General features: G+C 39.7%; 1 long non-coding RNA gene and 2 other non-coding genes across 7 annotated transcripts; 2 read left to right on the top strand and 1 right to left on the bottom strand.

Moving 5' to 3' along the window:
• Window positions 1–328: 328 nt before the first annotated feature.
• LOC26514869 lies at window positions 329–9,407 on the bottom strand. Of its 5 annotated transcripts, none has more exons than XR_006507109.1 (4): window positions 8,527–9,407; window positions 7,432–8,462; window positions 1,729–2,247; window positions 334–1,570 (listed from the first exon to the last, which is right to left on the bottom strand). It is a non-coding gene; the product is annotated as an uncharacterized LOC26514869 (long non-coding RNA). The 5 variants fall into 5 exon arrangements; XR_006507110.1 differs by having other exon boundaries at window positions 335–1,570; window positions 7,432–8,364; window positions 8,423–9,406; XR_006507108.1 differs by having other exon boundaries at window positions 329–1,590; window positions 7,432–9,404.
• A 3,257-nt stretch (window positions 9,408–12,664) lies between these two features.
• Window positions 12,665–12,762, top strand: Trnai-uau. The gene is made up of 2 exons: window positions 12,665–12,702; window positions 12,727–12,762. It is a non-coding gene; the product is annotated as a tRNA-Ile (tRNA).
• Window positions 12,763–13,533: 771 nt separating this feature from the next.
• Window positions 13,534–13,631, top strand: Trnai-uau. The gene is made up of 2 exons: window positions 13,534–13,571; window positions 13,596–13,631. It is a non-coding gene; the product is annotated as a tRNA-Ile (tRNA).
• Window positions 13,632–19,296: the final 5,665 nt, after the last annotated feature.

Below are 19,296 nucleotides of genomic sequence, written 5' to 3'. Positions count from 1 at the left end.
TGTCTAATTAACGCTTCATCGCCGCCATCCATTGGAAACAACAAGTTGATGAGGCAGCGGCGGCATCTCCAAAGCCATCCAATCGAAGACAGAAGACTGAAGACCCAAACCCAATTCAAATCCTGGCTTCATAATCGCAGTGCAAAAATCTCATTAACGCTGAAAGTTCCAAAAATACACACCGAAAATGAAACACCCCTTACGATACGAAAAGCTTGGCCAATTAATAAAGAAGCGTGAAATTGAATTTCTTACCCGTATGCGCAATCTTCACACCCCAGGATCCGAACCACAAATCTAGACGGCATCGTCTCTTTTTTCCCGCGGCTGCTGCAAATGCAACAAAAACTGCCAAAAGTAACACAGACAGACAGTGTGTGCAAAAGGCAAAAAAAAAAATGCCAAAAGGTAGAATGAAGGGAAAATGCAGGTGTGGTTCGACTGAGTTGCGGCTATTAAAACTCAATCTGAAATTCAAATCGTAATGAAAGGCCACCTCTCAAAGTCCGCAAAAACAAAAGGCCAGCGACAAAGCAAAGTGCTCTGAAATTCGCAAAAAAAAAGAAAAGGAAAATAAAATAAAAAACTATTCACACAGAAAAAAGGGAACCAAAACCCCAGAGAAGCGACCAGAAACCAAAAGGCCAACGCGAAGCCAAAGAATTTCTTTAGCGCATTTTGGCCAAAACGAGGCGGAATGGTCATCCAGCCGATCCGTCCAGAGCTATCTTAGCGTTTGATCTGAGACGGTTCGTCGAAGGTTTGGACTGGCTCTGATTCTCAGATTCAAAAGTGAACTGAAAAAAAAGGATTATTTAAGGCTTAAAGGATCAGGATATTGAGCTATCTGATAAATGTAACGACATTTGTTTTCGAAAATGGTAAGAATAAGGGAAACTATCTATTATTATTAACTATAGTTCGATTGCTTAATTTTATTAAATTCTAAATATAATATGTATTCTAAAATAAATTTTTCTGTGTGCACTCTTATTTTGAAGCTGATCCCAGTCTGAGACCGAATATCAGTATCTGTATGCCCCGCAAGGAATTCTTTCAATTCATTTGGTTTCGGCTGGGTTCTGCCGTTCCTTGTTCTCTGTGGCTTCCCTTTTTTTTTGGTATATATATTTTTTTTTGGCAAAGATCCTTTGGGTCCAACGCGCGGCGCATTTCAATGCTGCACGTGCAGGCCCAAAGCGAACCTTCTTCGCGTCTTCCTCAGTTGTCCCTGGAGAGAGGGTTTGCCTTTGAGCCGAGATTGAAATTTGTTGAACACCGGCGTGGCATAACTTCTTTTTTTCGTGTTTTTTGTTGGTTTTGCTTTCGCTGGGTTTGGTTTGCAATTTTTTTTGTTGAATTTTTTAGGGATTGACTGCGCTTCCTTTTGACGATGACGACTTTTATTAATATTTCGGGGATTGGTTTTGGGCTTGGGGCCTTTTTGCAGCTCAGGCAAGGGGACTTGGAACCTGGAAGATTAAAATAAAAAGAGTATCGGACAAAGCGATGCGTTTCTCGGAATCGTTCCTTGTGATCGGTTTAACGCTTTTCAGAGATGCCCTCTTTCCTGAAAAATAAAAGGATTCCCTATAAAAAAGGACTTAAATGTGTATTAGAGATATATATAATTTATAATATGGTTTTAAATGGTTTCCAAACAAATAAGTTGAGAGGAATAAACAAAAAATAAACTTATTTTGTTATTAATATTTAAAATTTACATACCCTCCATCCAATTACTGTACAGTCCTAAACTCGATCTCTTTCTCAGGCCATATGATATATATTTTTGTCGGTTTTGGAGTCATTTTTTTTAGCGGGAGACTTGGCAAGGGGTGCTTTGAGTATTTTGAAGACAAATCATGCCCCTTGGTTGCATTGAATCGCTTTGTGTGGCTTTGTCTTGCGGTTAGCCAGGCTCCACTCTTCCACCTTATTTTTTTGTTCGAAGCCAACCTTTTCGGTTTGGGCCGCAATTCATCGCCAACATGGCTCGAAGGCATTTTCATCTCATTGCTGGTTTCGGTTCGGCCGGCTTGAATTTGCAGACTTCTGCCAAAATTAAGTTATAATTTTGGATCTGTTGCTGCTGCTGCTGGGTGGTCGTTATTTGCATTTAAATTGCAAACAAATCATCGCAAGACCTTTGATTTATAGTGGAAAGTCGGCGGCTCAATTAAAAAATGCCTAACCGCGAACGATCGATGTTGATGCTTTTGGTGATGAAACTTTTGAAATGATGCACTGCAAAATTAAATAACATTTTTAATACAAGATATGGGTTTTAAATGGGATTAAATGGATATGGGTTTTTATGTAGCTTAAATAAGTACATCTTAAATAATATATGTCCCAAAGTATTTATTATCTTAAATAATATATGTGTTAAAGATGTCTATAAATTTCTCTCTGTGTTGTCATGATTGCTCTGCGTAGGCTGTGGAAACGGTAGCCATGCAGATCGTCAACCGCAACCGTGCCCAGATGACAGAAGCGGCAGCTACCCGTACTTATCGCTCTTTCAATTTTTTTACCTTTCTTTTTTTTTGTGTTTTGTGAATTTTTCATTTTGTACAGAAAGCCGGAAAATGAGGTGCGTCTGCAGATAAAGAAACCCGCAGCCACAGCGACGACACCGAGTGCTCTCTGTCTACACCGCCGCGTTGCAAGAATGCCAAACAATTCATAAAACCATGAGCCACAATAAAAGCAAAAAATATAAACCAAAAACTGGAAAAAAAGACAGTGGAGAGGTGAGCTGAGACCATTCTTTGGCAGCCACTTGGCAACGAACGTCACGTAGCGGCGGCATCATTAGCCAAACCGCCAGGTCTCCGTACCAGACTGGGTCTCAATCCCAATCCCAGGTGGAGACAGAGACTGAGAGTACTGGGAAAAAATTACCTAGCTTTCAGCTAATCAAACTTCATTTATGTTTTGTTTAATGGTTTGTTTGTTGTAAAGTAAAAGTTTTAAAATTAATAGTTCTTAGTGTTTCGGGAAAGGGGTAACTTCTCTTAGAAAGCTTCTCTCTTCTTATAGTTTGAAAATTTTCAGTTACCTTTTTGTAGAACTATTTAATAGCTTAGGATTTTTTAAAACATCTATTAATATCTCCATAGTCTATTTTCCAAATTTAAGACTAATATTAATCCATTTTAACGACCAACATACAACTAATAGGTATTTGTTCTCTGTGCTAGACTTATTTGTTGCTATTTGGCGGCAGCCTTTCCATTTTCCCACTCACTTTGCTGGGTGCAACTGTTGCTTGCTGCTCATTAATCCCAAGACTCAGCTCCGACTTCAACTTCCACTCCGGGCTCTGACTGCGATTCCGATTCCCATTCCCATTCCCATTCCCGATCTCAGCTCAGCTGCACCTACTTTTCATACATTTCATCGCTTTTGTTTGTGCGGCACAGGCACACCTGAGAGGAAATGCGTAACACACACAGCTGGTTGGTAATTTCCACGAAATTAGTTGCCCCTCTTGCCAAACTCTCTGTTTTCTGTTACCTTCACCACCGAGATTTGTCCACGCCGGAGGTCATCATCAGCTCACACATCTCAGAAGTACACATGCGGGTGTCTGCAGATACAAGAACATACTATAACCCATAGGGCTCGAAAGGGGCTCACGAAAGGGATTGGAACTTGCCATTCAAGTGGCCCATTGTTCGGCCTATTGACAGCCATTCAAGTGGAGATCCCCGCATCTTTAATTGTTCCATAATTAATGTGGGAATGCGATAGTTCAGCGATTTAGTGGAAATCTCAACCGTCGATTGAGACATGCTACGTATCGACGCGGAAAAGATCTCGATCTTGATTGCCATCCGATCGAACTGCTATATTTCGAAACTGTCAGCAGAGTTTGAAAACCCCTTGACGGCACTTGAGACTTTAGGCAGTGGCAGTTGCAGTTGCAGTTGCAGTTCAAGCTGCAGATGCAGATGTGACGAGCAGTGAAATGCAGTTCAAGTGGCAGATTGAACTCTGGAGAAAATATACAGACGATCTACAAAGCAATATTTCTTCAATTGCTTTGAATTGGAAGGGAAAGAGACCCAAGCTTAACTTGATTTTCAAGGGGTTATAGAATTACTAAGTAATTTTCAGAAAAAAATAAAAGATTCATAAATACATGAAATTTATATAAGTAAAACCTAATTTCCTAATTTGAAATTTAATGCATAAAAATTGGAACAAGGAAAAGATCTAATTTTTTTAAAGATCTTAATCTTCATTCACCTGTCTAGCTAACCCTAAACATCCTTCTTAACAAACGACATTAAAAATTGGAACAGGAAATATTTCGGAAGCGGAAGTCAGTAATCGGATTATAGAAATGAGTTTAAAATATTTCATATTTAAAGAACCAAAAAGAAAAAAAGACACAAAGTCTTATTTTCTTTTAGAACTCATTAGTCCGCTTCCGGGTTATCCCTACCTTCCCAATTCGTAATATTAAAATTCAGAAATAATCCTTGTTCCTTTCTTTTTTCTTTTCTTCACACACCCAGTGATGATTACTCACTCTGACTACTCACTCTGTTGATCTGAGGGGAGCAGCAAAAATTAGCCTCTGACAACTCAATTGGACATCTGCAGAATGCAGAGATCTCAGGGAGTCGGAGAACCCCCTCCGATACAGAAACTGGACGCCTTAGACCACACCCATTGAGTAATCCGCTAACAGAAATCTCCCGGCTCAGTCATTTGGCACATTTAATCCACGCGTCAACGAGCCGGGCAGCGGGAAAATGTTTGCGCATAGTTTAGGCCAGATAAATCTCAAGTTAAATGGCCAAAAGTCAAAATAAATTAAGCCCACATGCGACACAAAAATAACAACAGAAACGGGCCAGAAACGAAGCCAGGGAAATAGAAAAGAGATCGAAACGAAGCCAGCAGGCGACAGGCAGTCACCACAAACGTTGTCACACCCTTCTGGCCAAGGCATTCTGGCTTTGACCCGTCGGATCTGGGCTTATTCGACGCTTGGAATCGGCTTGGAGCCAAGCGACGCCCACATGCAGATGCATATGCTCCAAGACAATGGGCACGGCTCCAGTTCCGAATCTATACACTTGGGAAAATAGATTGAGAGAACATAAAAACTGCTTTTAGAAGGAAGGATTAGTTATAGTTTCTTCTAATAGTACTTTGAAATGTTTGTTTTATGTAATTTCTTTCACTGCATTTTAGACTCCCAGTTGAGAGTTAAACTCCAAAACTCCAGAGCACACTGATTTGTCACCAGGTTGTTGGTTCGGGTCTTGTGCACATGCGCCAACTGGGCCGCCGTCTCTGATTAAGTTGACGAAACTCAAATTCAAATTGCACGGAAAGCGAGTGGCCCGGGGGAATGGGGCGATGGGTGGCGGCTTGGTGACATGATCTGGTCCGGGGCTGGGTGACGAATTGGACAAACATGGACAATTGCTGCGCCCTCGAAATGTCAACGCCCTAGAATGGAGCTCCAGCTGAAAAAGGGGAAGGCCCCCAATCGAAAATGTCCCAAAAAAGATGGGGTTACTCAAGATATATTTTCTACAAATATTTAACATAACAATGAAAATTTATTCAGGCCTAAATATGTTAAGAAAATATACGTCACGTGTTGTCCATTTGGACCAGTAACCGTAAGACCCTCTACTTTTTAGCCTGCCCTCTCTTTTCACCTATATGTGCGAATATATATATGTATCTGTGTTGGTGACATACTTTTACCGCTGAACGCATTTAATTATCGAGACAATTTCAATATCGAAAACTGTTTGTTTTGCATTTCGAATTTGCACGCGCCGCCGTCGCGTCGCACAATTCGAGTTACTTGGCGTTTTATGTTCACCGCTCCATTCAGGGGCGGCTGAAACAAATACTTTTGGGGCCTCTGTATATTTAAATTTTATAAATTTAAACTTATTTCATTTCTGTCACACAAACAAGGCCATAGCCAAGGTTTAGATGAGGCATTTTACATTAAGAACTGATTTAGCATATTTTAGCATATGTGAAGTAATTTGATAGTCACGAAAAAGGTATTAGTTTAAGGTTTATTCTCCTGCCAAACAAATAGGAATAACATTTTAATTCAGTATAAAACATATTACTAAATATAATAAAAACTGGTGCTTGTTTTGAGATGAATCCAAGAATTGAAAAATTTTCCCTATTAACTTTAAACTTATGGTTATCAAAGACATGGCTTAGACTATTTATTAGAAAATACTCTTGGTATACTTATATAATTTTTATAAAATAAACCCCCCTAAACCAAAAATGCGGACCTGTTTGGCGTTCCAATCACGGCGTCAGCGAATGTCGCCCAATTATTTGGCCCGTCTTTTTGGTGACGAACGACAATCGACGATCGAGTTCAAACACCTGCAATGCACTCGATGTGTTGGCTTTCGTTTGCATATTTTTTATGCTCCACACGCAGCGACCGGCTGCGTTAATTTGACTAAATTTTTTAATTTATAACTGTTGCCGGTTATAAATTCTAGCTAATCGAGTTTAATTGCCATCGTAGAGAAACAGACAGGTGGCAATGCTCCCAACGAATGGTCGTCGAGAGTTATGCCCGGCTAAGATATTTCATAGTAACCATAACCCAGAGACTTAAAAATTGCCAAATCATATAATCAGTAAAAAAGGCCGTATAACAGCCGAGGGAAAACAAAAAAAATTCCCACAAACTTGACTCTGCTTGACCGACACAACGCAACGCAAGCAAATGACGTGAACGTGAAGTTTGATCAGGTGCGCATACAAATCTTACGACGCCAACTTTCAGTTAAATAAAAAAATCGTACACTCGCACAGAGCAATGTACACTGAAAAAGAGGCTCAAGAAATTGTATAAAGATGGCACCAATGACCGAACCAGTGATGCTCTATAAAGAAGAAAGCTTTTGTGGTAAGTGTTACCCCACTCCATATTGATTATTTCTTGATATTATGGTGTATTGGTTAGGACTTAACGATAATGTTTTAAAAAATTGAAAGGATGGTAGGAAATATTTTTTTTATAAGCTTAAAGTTATAAATATAAATTATGGGGCTTTATTTAAGAAATCGATCTGCTTTTAATTGATCTTTAATATTATACTGCACTCAATGTCTACCTTACAACTATTGATCCTTTAACTAGCTAAGGTTCCCTCATAAATTTTAAAGGGTATGACTAAAGTTAAACGATGCAAAGTAAGCAAAAGTTAATGAGAAAGTCAAATAAACGAAACAAATAACATGCAAAGTGCTTGGCTGTAAGAGTGCGAGTGAGAGTCCCCCAAGGTGTGCGTCGGAGGCGGCGGGGCCTCGGAGGATGAGTGGAGCTTAGCAAGTTGCGCAGGCGTTTTTTTTACTTTATTTGCTGCAATTTTTTATTTCCATTTATTGTTGTATTTGTTTACATACCTTGGCGCAGTTGTTGCCGTAAAGCATTTTGCGTTTCAACCGCTGACGCGTGAGAAGGTAAACAGCAATCCGGCGATGCTCCGCCGCCGCTGCCGGCTGATCTGATCCGTGATTAAGTGAAGCTGCCCTGAAGCGGCCCCGGGAAAAAGCCTAGAGTACACTGAGATTTTCGGGATGCGATTTTCCTAGTATTTGGGCAAATAGACCAACCTTTTATGATAGTTAAAGACTATGTCATAGTTACAAACTCTAAGCTGATTTATTAAAAATTAACCATCAGAATCTTCATTTTCTAGGACTCTCTTTTCATTTGAGGAACTTCCTCTTTAGTTCAGAGCCCTAAACCCCGTCATTACCTAACTACAAAACTTGAACACTGCACACAAAGACAGCACTTTCTTTGATTTTTTTCTCTGTGTCATCTGTTTGGCAAGTCGCTGCAGCTGAGTCAATAATCAATAGCATTGTCCGTCCAGTGGCCCCACGCCCTCCTCCAAGCTCGAATGCCTCCCAGCTGCACCCCCACACCCACCCCAAGTCAATGAGTCGCCTTCAGTTGGAGCTCTTTCACCCAGCTCCAAGTGCAACTCGAACAGCATCTGCATCTGCGGCTCTAAATGAAACTGAAAGTGGCGCTACAAGTGCATCGACAGCTGATAAGCTCCTCGGACAAGTTGCAGCGGCCCCAACAACTGTCAGACAGTCGCCAGCTGTAATCTTAATGCACTTTTTTGTGTGCCAGCCTCACAGCTCATAGCTCACAGCTCCACACAGTTCACAAAGTCTTTGAGATTGCACGGCCAGAAGGTCTCCGGGAGCAACAGCGTCTCGACTGCAGCTGCAGGAGTGGGCTGAATTCGATATAACGACCCACAATTGCGGTCAGAATAATAAAGCTTGGATATATAGAATTTAAAACAACTTAGGCCAAGTCTAATTTAAACAACTATTTACGGGATATTTTGAATATTTTTTTTTCTTAAGAGCTTACCTTTCCGGGATGTTGACAGTCTAGTCCTAAATAAAGCAAACTAAAATTCAATACATTCATTTGACCTTCTGGCAAATTGAAATAATATTTGTATAATTTCTGACCTCCAAAAATAATATTATTCGGTAGCATGACTAATCCAACGCGTAGCTTTATCAATTCTTTACGAGGGGGAGTTCATCCGGCCAGCTAAATTTTATCTCAATTACCAAGGTAATGGAACTTTAATGCTCACGATATGGGCTTGCTTGCTTATAAATTTGCTAAAGCATTTCCCCATTTCCTCTTTGTTTTTCGTTATCAGTGGAGAAAGTTTCGAAGATTTGACATGCGCCGCCGTAGCTGCCTTTCTACTAAACTGATAAAAAAATATTTTTTAGTTTTATTTTGTTTTCATAATTTAAGAAAATGATTAACAAATGAATCACTGACTTAAAATTTGGGAAGCACGTTTTTTTTTGGTTTTTCAATACATACATGTATGTATATTTGCCTTTTTTTTGTTTTTTTTTTCGATATTTTTCTGGGGGTCCCCTTTAAAATTATGAAAACCCCTGCAAATGACATTATGGCCCACAGAGAAGGCCATATCTTCGCTAAAAACCATCAGATTCTTGAGCGGAATACCTTTAACGATTTTTAGAAAGATTCTCCATAAAACTGCATTAAAATCTGGGAACAAATTTTTTTTTTGATTTTTTCGATATTTTCCTGGGGGTCCCCTTCAAAATTATGAAAACCGCTGCGAATGACATTTTGGCCCACAAAGAAGGCCATATCTTCGCTAAAAACCATCAGATTCTTGAGCGGAATACCTTTAACGATTTGTAGAAAGATTCTCCATAAAACTGCATTAAAATCTGGGAACAAATTTTTTTTTTGATTTTTTCGATATTTTCCTGGGGGTCCCCTTCAAAATTTGGAAATCCGCTGCAATTGACATTATGGCCCACAGAGAAGGCCATATCTTCGCCAATAGTCATCAGATTCTTGAGCGGAATACCTTTAACGATTTGTAGAAAGATTCTCCATAAAACTGCATTAAAATCTGGGAACAAATTTTTTTTTGGATTTTTTCGATATTTTCCTGGGGGTCCCCTTCAAAATTTGGAAATCCGCTGCAAATGACATTATGGCCCACAGAGAAGGCCATATCTTCGCCAATAGTCATCAGATTCTTGAGCGGAATACCTTTAACGATTTGTAGAAAGATTCTCCATAAAACTGCATTAAAATCTGGGAACAAATTTTTTTTTGGATTTTTTCGATATTTTCCTGGGGGTCCCCTTCAAAATTATGAAAACCGCTGCAAATGACATTATGGCCCACAGAGAAGGCCATGTCTTCGCCAATAGTCATCAGATTCTTGAGCGGAATACCTTTAACGATTTGTAGAAAGATTGTCCATAAAACTGCATTAAAATCTGGGAACAAATTTTTTTTTGGATTTTTTCGATATTTTCCTGGGGGTCCTGGGGGTCCCCTTCAAAATTATGAAAACCGCTGCAAATGACATTATGGCCCACAGAGAAGGCCATTTGCTAAAAACCATCAGATTCTTAAGCGGAATACCTAAGACGATTTGTAGATCGACTCTCCGTAAATCTGAAATTGAAAATAAACTTTTTTAATTGGATGATCTTTGCCCAGGAATAAACTGTCTTTGATTGACCCACCAATCGATTCTTGGTGGTGTCTATTGTTCCGCCTTGATGGGTATTATAGCGCCTGCAATTTGTGCCTATTTTGTTGTTGTCAGTCATTGTTATTTATTTTTTTTGTTTTATTCCGTTGGCGCCAGTCTCAGAATCGTCAATGGTAACCTTCGATCGCCCGCCGCCCCCTGTAAGCCCCCGTTTGGCTTCCGACATAGCAGCGTGCTCTACTTTGCTCCTTCATGGGACTGATATTTACATACACTCTCTGATTTGATTGCCGCGAGTTCGCTTCTAATTCGATTTCGTTCAATTCCATGAATTACAATTACACAATAGAAGCCGTTAGACGAGCATTAAAGTCCAGTATTTAGGTATGTGGCACATCGATCTTTATTTATAAATTAACATTTTATGAATTTGTTATTGTCACCCATTGTGAGGAAGTTTCTCGTCACTTTGTGTATTTCACTTCTCAGCGCCCGGGACATAATTGCCGAGTAATACTTGGAGCTGAGACGGCGGCTGTCATATGGAAATAATTTTTTAATAATTTTTAATTACAACATGACATGACAAGGGATTTACTTTGCATGCTTCGCCAAGTTTTTCCGCTGTAAACTTTATACATATATTTTTGTATTTTTTTTTTTTGTGTTAACTTTTGAGTTATGATTATTAATGTCATATGGTGGTCATTTGTCATGGCTTCAGGTGTTGCCGCTAATATTGTAATTGTTGTTGTTTTTGTTTGGCTAACGGGGATTGCCTTTTGTACTTTATTGTTATTGCATGCTTTTTATTTAGTTAGAAGCGATTATGGCCACATCAACATCAACATTGGCAACAAAAACCAAAGGCACTGCAGCGTTAATTAGCGAAATATGCATTTCCTGGCTTTGGCTTTTCTGGGGTTTCTCCAAAGATGGTAGCTTTTTCTTTGGAAATTTTCAAAATTACTTTTTCCTTTTTCCTAAAATAGAATATAATATGCGGTTATTCCTCTTTATAAAAAAATATAAAATTTTTTCCTAAAATAGAAAATAATATGTGGTTTATTTCTCTGAAAAATATAAAATATTATTTTTATACCCTTGCAGAGGGTATTATAATTTTGGTCAAAAGTGTGCAACGCAGTGAAGGAGACATCTCCGACCCTATAAAGTATATATATTCTTGATCAGGATCACCTCCTGAGTCGATATAAGCATGTCCGTCTGTCCGTCTGTCCGTCTGTCCGTCTGTCTGTCTGTCCGTCTGTCTGTCTGTCCGTCTGTCTGTCTGTTTCTACGCAAACTAGTCTCTCAGTTTTAAAGCTATCGAGTTGAAACTTTGCACACACCCTTCTTTCCTTTGCAGGTAGTACATAAGTCGGAACGGCCGGGATCGGTCGACTATATCCTATAGCTGCCATATAACTGATTGATCGGAAATGGCATAACTTCGTTGTTTTTCAAGTTAGAAGGTTGGGACTTTCTATGGATTCTTATTTGGTCCAACTTATACGATCTGCCAAATTTCATAAAGATCGGTCGACTATATCCTATAGCTGCCATATAACTGATGGATCGGAAATGGCATAACTTCGTTGTTTTTCAAGTTAGAAGGATGGGATTTTCAATGTATGCTTCTTTGGTCAAAATAATTCGATATGCCAAATTTCATAAGGATCGGCCGACTATATACGATCCGCTGTATATCTAATAATATAGATGCGTGGCGCCACCTATCGGACTGCGACTGAACTGCAAGGGTATATAAACTTCGGCTCCGCCCGAAGTTAGCTTTCCTTTCTTGTTTATAATAAAATAATTTAATAATATTTTTTTAATTTTTAAGTGTATTTGAGAAATCGGTTTCAGAATATAATGCCTTTTGTGTTTATTCCGATTAATCTGAGCTGGGATTTTGCAATTACATATGAATTTCATATGAAGTCCGGCTGTTGAAATTGTTGTTGTTATTGTTTTTTCCGACTGTAGACATGGTAATGGCAATTGTAATGGTATTGGCCAAGGGGGCACCGCAATTTCACGGGCTTCTTCGTAATCAGCACACCTGTTCTAGGTAACAAGCCAAACGAAAGTGAAAAGCAAATAATTTGCATTGTTTAATGGGAGACCTACTGCTGGTTAATTGAAAGTAAAAACCCGACCAAATTCACTTTTCATTGCCCTAATCCATATTAATAATTTTTGCAATCTCTTGGCTTTCGGTTTCATTATTGCCGTCGATTGCCATTGTTGATTAATTAAATGCATTAATTTTAATTAAATGAAAAGTAATGTTGTACCCGGTTCGTTGACTCACTTGGCACAGATTCCGACATTCGGATGATGCCCAGATTTTCGGATTAATGAGCTTAATTTTAATGTTATTTTCTTATCACAGTTGGGGAGAGCCTCCTCGCGCCACATCGAGATTCAAATTTATTCGCTCATCCCCACGCACACAGAATTCGCACAAAGAGCATGGCGAAGAGAAAACAGCTGCCGCAAGAGCGCGCCGGTAAGAGCGAGAGCTGAGAGCAAAGTTCTATTTTGAGGGTCGAATCTCATACTGGGCATTTGGCGGCGCTGAACCAACAGCTCCAGTGGCGCAATTGGTTAGCGCACGGTACTTATAATCAGTATTCTGTGTGTATGAGCTATGCCGGGGTTGTGAGTTCGAGCCTCACCTGGAGCAAGTCGCATGGTGACTTAATTTTTTACTAAACTTTTATATTTTATTTTAGTTTTTCATTTTTATTTTATTTTATTTATAATATAAAGTAGTTTTGGACTTTTTTTGAGCAGCTTAAAGAAAGTTTTATAATATTGATTCGAGGTAGAACATTTTTTGTTGCGGATTTTTATACACTTACAAAAAGTAATAATAATATTGGTTATTGATTTTTCGAAAAAAATATTTTTGAAATTAAATATATTAAAAATATAAATATGAAAGTTATTTTTAATCTATGAGTAAGAATATAGTTTATTTTCAATGTTTATTTTTTAATTTCTCATTACTCTTGGTTAATATTATATAAGATATAACTAATGATAAGTTTTAAAGAATTTAATAAAATTATTATTGAAAAAATAAAATAGGGAATATGTTCTTTTTCAAATATTACATAATTTTTTGTATAAGTAGGCAAAGCCAATAACTTTGTTAAAAATTAATGAGCTCATGACTAAAATAATAAATCTATAATTCCAAATTAAGTACGAAAAATTCTAAATGTGCTTGGGCTGTAATTTGTACTCTAAAAACTATTTCATAACACTCATTTACTGATAAGCTGTTTTGAAGAGACACAAATTTTATGTTTTGAGTCTGGCTTTGTTGTATAATCTGTATATTGGGGATAGAAACGAAAGAGAAAGTTTTTGGGAGAGCTTAAAGGATATCAGGTTGTTCTAGCCTGAGCACTGAAGCTTCCCAGGAGCTTTTGGCGGCCGCCGGCCAACAGCTCCAGTGGCGCAATTGGTTAGCGCACGGTACTTATAATCAGTATTATGTGTGTATGAGCTATGCCGGGGTTGTGAGTTCGAGCCTCACCTGGAGCAAGTCCATATGGGGGACATATCCTTTTTGTCATAACCCTACTTTTATTTTACTTTATTGAGAATACCTTTCTTCATGAGCTACAATGCGGATTTTTATAGATATCTTAATAAGAGTGTGAATTATTTGAGTAAAAGGTTTGGGTTCTTAAAAACTTTTTTTGAATTGATTGCTTAGATGCCCTTCTTTCATATATCCTTTTTGGCAAAAAACTATTAATTAATATATTTTTAAATTAGCCATTTATTTAATAAAGGGTTTTCCAATCACTTCCCCATTGCTTGTAAACATTTCAGAAATCTGTCAAAAACTATCTTTCTCCAAAAGTTATCGCTGAAGATGTATCTCTTTTACTCCCAAAGTCTCTGGGCTGAGGCTGTACATCCCACCCAAACAAATCAAGTGGCAGACAGGCAAGTTTGTTTGAAAATTCAACAACATCAACGGCACTCTATCCGACCTAAACATTATAATCATATGTGGCCATAGTCTTGGCCATGTGGATATGGAGATCTCCGGAACGCTGTTGAGTTGTAGAAAGCAGCAATTAATCACTTGGAAATCGAACAATATCCGCTCCGGCGAGTATTCGTCTATCTACATAAATAATTTTTACGATCTACCCGGTCCAAGTCAATTGAAATTATGAACAGATCTTGCAGCCAAGGAGGCTAAATCTAAACAACAATTCCCAAACGCCAAACAGATGCGGCCACAAGAAGGTGTTGAAAAAGAGATCCCCTCTCCATTTCGATGGGCATGACGATGGGGATGGGTATTTCGATATGGACGTGTATGTGGATGTGGCTGTCGATGTGGCTGTGGATGGGGTGTGGGCGTTGTGGAGTGCCGAGTGTTTGGAGTGAAGTCAATAAAAAGCAAGCAGCAGAAGCAAGAGCTATATGCGGCAATGGCCAAAAGCGAGAGCAAAGCGCAGCCAGGCAACACCAATAAAATGTTTGCAGTCCGGCGGCTGATTTGTTTACACAGCATCGATGATGACGACAACGTCCGTAACGATCGATGGCACAGTGGTTTTACAAAAAGGATATATCCTCTTTTTAACTCCCAGAAAAAATCAAGAATGTGTAGATAATTCCATCCTATTTGGACTGAAATAAATATTAAATTATTAGGTCTTTGTAATACTTTGTAATACAATTTTATAAAGTATACTTCTATTAAATTTTAAACCATTTCATTTTAAATAATAATATATTATTATATATCTCACTGTAATAATGATGATCCACCCACTGTTCCCGTGGCACTTTGCATATTTTCCGAGCAGCTGCAGCCGATCGCAGTCCAAGTTCCAACGGTCCGACAAACTTTGGTGGTCCCCGCAGATGGACTGGCAATAGGAGGCATCGGGTGGGGTGGAGGCAGTACTTGGCCCTCGAGGGCTTAAGGTCCGCTTGGACTTGGAGTGGTAGGCGTGCGGAATTTTAAACAAATATTTACACAGCCGAAACTTTTGGGGCAGATGCAGATGGAGAGATGCGAGGAATGCCCCACCATCCGGAGGCAGCATAAAAGATGGGATCGGATCTGACTTGGGATCGAAATCTGGTCCAACTGCGTTCATTATGTGTTTACAGCTGCAATATTTGGGGCAACATTTATGCAAAATAAACAACCCATAAGAGCCATGGGCCGCAGCATGGCTTCTCACTCCTCACAGGCCCCAGAATAAAAAAAAATGTTAAACTTTTCCTCTTCCGAGGGCAGCAATTGATTTGGAACAGACCACCCAGCCCATCAGATCACACGTACCGGAACGATACGGAACGGATCGAGGATCCGCCCGCAACATGATCGCGTGGATTATTCTGCCCCTTTCCCATTCCAATCCGATCGGATCGGATCAGATCCTCATCTGCATATTGGGGGGGATGTTTGTGCGGTTGGGCGGTCTGACATTCGTGTTCACCGCTTGTTCTGCTTCGTGTTTGCCGTGTTGTTTATTTATGAGGATGAGTTGGCTGCCCAAAAGGCACTGAAAGAAATTTTAGGTATCAACTTGATCATAAAACCCTCCTGGTAATGGATTGAAACTTTTTTTAAATATTCCCAGGCAAAAGAAAGTATTTGTTTCTAATATTTTCTCACTCTGCACCACCATGGGCATCTCTATTTATGCTGCGTGGGCCGAAACAGAAGTGAGAATTAGGCCAATTAGTGGCTCTTCCTCTTCCTGGCTCTGGGACGCGGCTATCATCGTGGCTATGTGGCTTCTATCGGGTCTGGTATCTGGCTAACATCAGCTTGCGGCGTCTGCGGCGGCATGTTTGTGTCTTTTAACACTAATTGCAACGTGCGGTGCGTTGCATCTCAAGTGGAAGTGGCGGCCAGGCTTGTGCCTCTGCAACACCACACCGAAGAGGTGTCAAATCGAAGGTAAAGGTGTCTGATCCACCAACTCTCAAGGAGGGGAGATGTGTGAAAATCCGGGAGATGACACTGACACTTACACCGATCGCACAGTCAAAATGATTTGCTCAAACACACTTTTTTGAAAAGAAAAAAACAATATTTATTTGTCATGGGAATGAAAATTCAATTTGGTTAGCAATCGGAATATTTCAATTACTGTCATTAATTAAGGCCTGTACTGGCTCGTTTTCTTGAATTACGCTCGAGTGCTTTTGTCTTAAATTATTGGTTTGCATTAACATAATTATTTTGATCGTTTATTTCCATTTTGTTTTTTGTCGAGGTTGATACACAAGTGATGGGGATATTATATTTACAAACATGGGGATTTTTTTAATTGAAGTGAAAACAAAGTTTAAAAACTGAAAGGGAATATTCTAGGAAACAGTATTTTTGAAACTTTTACTCGACTAAGGCGCGGTGAGGTAGCCACTCAGTTATGTGCGGGTGAGACCAGGTGCACTTTCATCTAATGAACGTGCTCGGCCAGCCTTGTCCGCTAACAAGGTGCCAAGAAATATGGCAATAAGTCACGCCCCGATCGCAGATGTGAACCACAAACCACAGACCCCATATAGCCCCCATAGACCCACGGGATGGCTGGCGCTGACGCACGCGCTTACGTCAATTTGTTGTCGCAACGCATAACTAGACATGTCAATGTTGGTTAATTACATGCACAGCAGCAGCAGCAGCAACAGCAATTGCTGGGGTAATCATACTAGAAGCTGCAACAAAAACTGAGCCAAGAGGCAACTGCTGTTGCTCGGCAAAAGTTCAGCAAAGTGCACGCAACAGCAACAACGACAATTCAACGAGCACAGGCAAATCCGCAGCTCCAAAGACTCCAAAAACGGTAGCAACTGGCACACGAGCAACATGTGCAGCACCAACGACAACAACCACTACAATATGCCATTGTTAATTGCATGACATAATCCCAGCGCTAATACGAAACCGAAAACTCAATCGAAAATGGCCAGAAACCGGCAACAAACACCAACAATGGTGGCAAACTTAAAATCAAAGCAGACAAATTGCAGCAACTCCAAAAATATAAAGCCCAAGACTATTACCAAGCTTTGTGGCTGCGCCTTTTAATTGCTTAACTACTGGCCGGCGGCAATTGTTAATAAACAATTAGAGAATTTGCATTGGCAAGATACAGCTGCGTCCGATAGATACAGATACAGTTGCACTCACAGATACCGATCTTGATCAGCATCTCGGCATCGGCTTCGGCGACATAAAGCTAATTCGAGTGACGGACTGGCCAATCAACGGGTGACGATCGACGCTGGTGGCCAATTCAGAGCGACGGCTAAAACCCAGCCAGCTATATGGTAATACTCGTAAAAAACCACCGGCGAGTTGGCGGAAGCAACGGCTCATAGACAGCTTTAGACTCAATTACGTTTGAAAACGGAATAAAGTATCAAAATTTTTAATCTGAACTATCTAGTTGTAAAAATTACAAATGTTTATTTTTATTCAAATAGTACAATTTTTGCGAATATAATTCTCTTAATATTTTGCGAACAAAAATGTTTACTTTATGATTATTTAATAAAAGTATATATGGTTTTTTTTTAAAGGTAGAGTTTTGAATGCTAGAGGTCTAGACCAATTCCTAAAAAAAGGCATATTTACTTTGTATTCAAAGTATGTTAGGTTAAGCCATTCTTCAAATTAGTAATTCAAGCTTCCGCGTCAAAATGCTGGGAGGCATTTCTTATATCAGGGTCGGACTGTTTCAAATGCTAAGCTCGCTGACAAATGCCATATAAATAAATAAACGCGCTCGATTTCATTAGCACGCCAAAGCGGCGGACCGTCGGGTGGATGGACAGATGGATGGATCGACTGGCTATACGTATGGGCAGCTGGCTGGAAATGGGAACAGTCCGGATACCGTCTGGGGGATGGAAAAGCGAGGGACCGGACCATATCGAACCGGACCGTGCCGGGGAAAAAAATGGGTAAAGTCCGAGGCGCATTCCGCATCTGTTCGCGCGCCAATTGGGAGGTTTTTCGGGGGCAGAGATCCCCAATTCACTCGCCTGCGTGTTTGCACAGATGTTCATTATTCCAATTTTACGTTACGTAAATTTTGATGAAAACGTTTCGTGTGTGAATATTTCATTGAAGGGGAGTGTTCTACGAGTAGTTCGAGGGGTAGAGCGACGGTCAGTAGGTGGCGCTTTGGAAACATTAGATAGATCGCAGATGTGACGTCGCATCACCAGAGGCACAAAGCTCAGGCTTTGATTGATGTTCTTTTAGCTGCAGCTGCAGTGGTCAATGCACTGTACAAAAAACTATCTAATAAATTTTAAATATTTATTAAGCTCATGGCACTCTGTCTGGAACTTTTCTTTCTCTGCAAACACACAGAAGTAGGTTGTACCCCTTCCAACTTCCCTTTCCGATCGAAAAAAGTGACGTTGTTGACGTTGATGCGCCGCAGAGTCCAATTCGCAGAGTCTGCCCCTCGTGCCACGCTCCCTCCGGTGGCTCCACACACACCCCACAACTCATCCAGCTGGGGGCACTGAAAAACGGCTATTAACTGCAGTTTGTCTACCCAACATATGGATCTTTCGGTCGCAGTTCGCTTTGATCGTATCTCTGCCAAATGTTTTCGTTGGCACCGACTTCACTGGGTCATCACCATGGGCGTTCCCCGTGCAATTAGTGTGCAAAATTTCCGACGACGTTTTGGGGTCACACAGACGAATCAATGAGAAAAGGCGGATATTTCAAAATCAATATCAATTTGGTGGAGAAATTATAGAAGGGAGAGGGCTATGTTTTTGTGGATGAATAGGAATTTTTAAATTCAAATCAAAAACATACTATTATTATTGTAAATATACGAACATAACTTAAATCATATAAAAAAACCTCTTGACGAGGTAAAGTACCGGTGACGAACCTGCATGCGAAACCCAAAATATCTGATATCAATTTTAGTGACGAAAATATGCTATATAGGTGTACAAAATTGCATATAAAAAATATTCTTGTTCGGCACGTGACTGATTTTTTTTTTGTTTTTCTTGCACGTGCCGAACAAGAATATTTTTTATATGCAATTTTGTACACCTATATAGCATATTTTCGTCACTAAAATTGATATCAGATATTTTGGGTTTCGCATGCAGGTTCGTCACCGGTACTTTACCTCGTCAAGAGGTTTTTTTATATGATATCAGTTGTTTTTTGTATATA

The sequence above is a fragment of the Drosophila ananassae genome, chromosome 2R, assembly GCF_017639315.1.
Source record: "Drosophila ananassae strain 14024-0371.13 chromosome 2R, ASM1763931v2, whole genome shotgun sequence".
NCBI lineage: Eukaryota > Metazoa > Arthropoda > Insecta > Diptera > Drosophilidae > Drosophila > Drosophila ananassae.
Note: the sequence above shows the minus strand (reverse complement) of the source record. Positions and strands in the feature narration are given on the sequence as shown.